The following is a 5135-nucleotide window of genomic DNA, read 5'->3' on the forward strand; positions in this document are numbered from 1 at the left end:
ACTTGTTTACACTGACAAGTCCGTTATGCTGAAAGTAATGACGTGAAGTAAACTAGGCCAATAAGATGTGACCATGTCAGTGTCCTACAAGCAGAATAAATGAGAGTATGAATTATAATCATTATAACGTATTAATAGTTCTTTTACGTTAAATGAGCTTTGACATTCCCTGCCAAACTTTCACTGAAGTGTAAGCTAAAATCTGAGTCACATCAGCAGCACCAGAAATCAGTCTACGGTGTTGATAAACAATGTAATTAGAGCCGGAGTTTGCTACAGATTGCTTCCCTGTGAGTAAGGAGCAGAGCTAGTTTAACTGACATCAAAGTCAGTCACAACTGGGCTTGGGTTTATCTCAAAGCAGTAAACATCGCTGGCAAGTCGAATTCTTAATTCAGGTATATAAGCTTAGAAACGATACAAAAATATCTGTGTGAGCCAGAGACGATTCATTTTCGATACTTGGAAATTTCTACTGCTAAATAGTGCTCAGAACTAAGTCGAAGTTCCAGTGAAACAAGTTTTTAGGAAATCTTTAAGGTAATTCTCGATTAGCTCAATTGCAAGGTATTATAAGCTTACTCAGTTTGCTCAGGTTTGCTCAAGAACGCTTCAAGGCTTAAAGTCACGCAATCGCGGGATCACGCTTGCGAACGAAATCAGCTATATCGACCTAAGTATCGATCCCCGTTCTGATGCAATGTGTTTGCATGTTATATTAAATTAAACTAAAACTAAGAAGAAATACTCAAGTTTTGTTCTGGTAAACAGCTACGCCACACACACAAAGAACTTGCTGGTAAACAGCTACACAACACGCAAAGAACTTGCCGATATTCGCAACACGAAAAGAACTTGCTCGTAAACAGCTAAGCCACATTCTTAGGGGGCGGCGACCTTTGAGCTTTCCGGGTTGATGAGGGAAGGGTGGGTAATTCGAGCTGAGCATGAATTTTATTTTATTTTTGGATCCTGAACCTTCAAGATATACCTGCTGTTGCGGCAACCTTGTTCTTAAAAAACATACCAAAGGGTTTTGTGTTGTCATTTGCTATGAAGTTAAAAGATTCTTATGAATGTGCTTGTTTTCTGTATGTTAGGGCAAACTCTAAGGAAATCTGCGAATAAATGTCTTTTCCTTCTTTTTCATACATTAGCATTTTTGTTCACGATTCATGGCTAGCTATCTCGGAGAATAGGCCATTTTACAGTTGTCTGTTCAGTGAGCTGGCCTTTGAATGTCAGTGAGGCTGGAGGTGACCTTGTTTTGATAAAGACCTCACTGCTCAAGTTGTTCTAATGCTAACTAGGTGCACCTACATGACAAAAGCAGAGAGGTCTGTATCAAAACAAGATCAACTTCAGCCTCGCTGCCATTCAAAGGCCAGGTCACCGAGCAGAGAACTGTAAAATGGTCTTTTAGAAATACCTTGCTATCTCCAGTTTTCTTTGTTGAATCCAGTCCTAACCTGGCGAAAATACCTTTGTATTTAGTAGGCACTGTCCTTGATATTGCTAATTGTGTGTGTGTGTTTTTTTAATTATCATTGAGATTATTTAACACAAAGTCCTCAATATATAACAATTGGTTTCTTTCTTTCTGGAAATGTACTTTTTAAAACAGCGAGCCAAAATTGTAAGTAATCGATTTTATTTGTGCGTCTGAGCAGATTGCCTAAAAGTGTTCGGGGCACTTTTGTAACATCATGGATAAGGCACTTTTGCAACAATAGGGCAGTTTTGTAACAATATAAGGCACTTTTGTAACTATGGGCATTTTTGCCACCTCCAACTGATTCTTTTGTTCCCATTCTTTAGAAATCGGATTACCACATGATAAAACGCGATAACCTAAAGTACACTTATCTCACTTTATTCATTTCTTTATTTGACTAGTGATTAACGAGAATTTCAAAGTAGTTCATTTTGAAGCTGGAACACACTTTTTTATAAGTGACACATTTTTGCAATTGTGACCCATTTTTCCAGGTACGACCCATTTTTTCAAGTGTAACCCCTTTTCCAAGTATGACCCTTTTTTCCAAGGGTGACCAATTTTTGGAAATTTGACCCATTTTTCCAAGTGTGGCCCTTTTTTAAAAGTGTTACCGTTTTTTCCAAGTGTGGCTCTTTTTCCAACTGTTATGGTTTTTTTCCAAGGATGACCACTTTTTCAAAGTGTGACCCATTTTTTCATATGTAACCCTTTTTACCAAAAGTGAGCCTTTTTCCAAGGGTGACTACTTTTTTAAAAAAGTGACCCTTTTTTTCAAGTGTGACCCATTTTTTCATATGTGACCCTTTTTACCAAAAGTGAGCCTTTTTCCAAGGGTGACTACTTTTTTTTAAAAAAGTGAGCCTTTTTCCAAGTTTGACCCATTTTTTCCAAGTGTGACCCTTTTTTTGTAAGTGTGACCCATTTTTCGAAGTGTGATCTTTTTTTGCAAGTGTGACCACCTTTTTTCATAAGTGACCCATTTTGTCAAGTTTGACCAATTTCTCGAAGTGTGACTCATTTTTGCAAGTTTGACCAATTTTTCGAAGTGTGGCTCGTGTTTGTAATTGTGACCCATTTTTCGAGTTGTGACTCATTTTTCTAAGTGTGACCCTTTTTGCAAGTGTGACCCATTTTTTAAAGTGTGACCCATTTTTCTAAGTGTGACCCATTTCTCTATGTGTGACACTTTTTTCCAAGTGCGATCCTTTTTTTCAATGGTGACCACTCTTATTAAGTGTGACTCATTTTATCAAGAGTGACCCGTTTTTTTGTAAGTTTGACCAAATTTTCCAAGTCTGACCAATTTTTCGAGGTGTGACTTATTTTTGCAAGGGTGACTACTTTTTTAAAAGTGTGACCCTCTTTTGCAATTTTGGCCCATTTTTCCAAGTTTGACCAATTTTTCCAGGAGTGACTCATTTTTCCAAGTTTAACCCATTTTTTAAAGTGTGACCCATTTTTTTCAAGTGTGACCCTTTTTTGCAGGTGTGACCCATTTTTCCAAGCGTGACCCATTTTTCCAAAAGTGACCTCTTTTTCCAGTTTGTTTTCTTCAGAATAAAAAATTGTAGACTTTGCAGTTATTTTATGTAATCATGAAAGAGACGCGTTACTTGAGTAATGAGCACATTATGATCACCACAGTCAAAGAAACTGTATACCAAAAAGTTACATCTTGTAGGACAGTGGCTCGAAACCGGTGGTGGAATTTGTGAATTTAAACTATTTCGCATTCTAATAAAAATGCCTAAGAATCTGTACGTTGTTTATGTAAATAGAACCAGGATGGCTTTAGTTGTGCCACTGATCACCAAAAGATGTGAAAATAGATCGAAACCAATAAGTGTGAACACTCCAAAATAAACAGTCTAGCCAATAAATGCAATCCAAAGTAATAATTAAACGTTCGTAAACACAAAGTCAACAGAACTAAGAGATTCGTCAATTCAAGGTCCTTTACTCATAGACTTGCCGCTGGTTTCCTCGATCTGCCCTATGATAGCTACAGAAAGAAGTTGGTTTTTTTAACACCACACTTAAGTTGCATTTTTAAAATACTAAAGTTACTTCCAACAGAGGATTAAATTACAGTTTACAATAACTTAAAAAAAAATGCTTACAATACTGTTTGTTTGTTTGTTTGTTTTTTTACAACAAGAATTATAATTCTAATAATAATGCTCCTAGTAAAGACAAAACAAAATATAATACCACTCTCAGATATAATACTATTTGACCATAATAATGTTAAATAATAATGCTAAGCTTACTACTGCTGGAGCGGTTTTAATTTGAGTTGATGGGGAGCTTATAATTAAGGAAGCCACGACGACGACGGCAACGAGAACGACAACAAACAAGAGGTTTAATGAGCAAAACAATTGATCGTTTTCACGTGACGTCATTAAATTCCAAAATCCAAGACTAAAGAGCCACGAAAGATTTTAAGCACATCAGACATGAGAGGATCTAAATTTACATCTGTTTACAGTTTTTCAGCTTAATAGCGTGCTTGGTTTGAAAACCAGCGCAGTTTATTTGAAGTTCACAGTTATGGCGGTGCGTGACATACCGCTCCGATCGCGTTTGTGGAAAAAATTTACACTTATCTAGTGATTTTTAGCCTTTTTAGGAGACAAAGTGTTAGGAAAAGTGCTTAAGTGAATGTTTCTTGGTTCATAATCAGTCGACGCCTAGGTAGCCAAAGTAAGTTCCAGATGTTTACACTATTTCCCGGCAGCCATGTTGGTGGAGCACCACCAACATGGCGGATCCATACTGGGCTGTGTAAATTTGCGCAAAAAATTTCGACTAGTATGTGAAGTTTGGGAAAACGCAGAGACCTACAGTCAAAATTGGAAAAGTGTCTTCTTCACCTATCTACTATAACAATACGATTTCTTGACTTTACCACTGAATAGTTTTCGATTTCGTTGCGTGATAGTGAAAACGATCTACAGCTATGCACGTGCATTATAAATCTTTGTACATTTCTTTGCCGTCCTCTGCAAAACAAGAGCGTAAAATGACCGAGTTCTGCGTAGTCTGAAAACGCGAACGACGACGGCAATTTTTCGTATTACTATTTGGCATTGAACGCTGTCATTGCACATTTGTCTTGAGCACGTTTTTAGAGTCAGTGGAGGTACTGACAAGACCTAGGCTATTGCGAACTTCGCTGGTAAAATAGAAATTCGTTTTTTAATAGACGTCGTCCTTGGCGTCGTCTTCGTCATTGCCTTTGCTCCTCAATAATCTGGGAATCCCCTTGGTTTTGTTTTTCTTACGATTTGAGATTGGCTGAGTCACGGTCAGTACCTGATAAGTAATTGCTTTGGTTTTGGTTTTACGACACTCAATTGAAAACTGCTCTATTGTTACACAAAACTAAAAGTACAGCAAAAATTGAAGACAAGGAAAGCGAAATATACAGGGTCATGAAATACGGTGCTTAAGCTCCTTCCTTTATAAAAGAGAACCCATTCAAGATTCCCTTTAAGACATAAATTTGAAAACGTTATTGTTGCACAACCTTATTAAGTAACCGCCATGTTCTTTTACACAGCTCACCATGTAAGAACGTTTCCTAGGAATATGTACAGTTTTCTTCCTGACCAAAGGCATTACTCCATTGATT

This window comes from Orbicella franksi, chromosome 3 (assembly GCF_964199315.1).
Source record: "Orbicella franksi chromosome 3, jaOrbFran1.1, whole genome shotgun sequence".
NCBI classification, from domain to species: domain Eukaryota; kingdom Metazoa; phylum Cnidaria; class Anthozoa; order Scleractinia; family Merulinidae; genus Orbicella; species Orbicella franksi.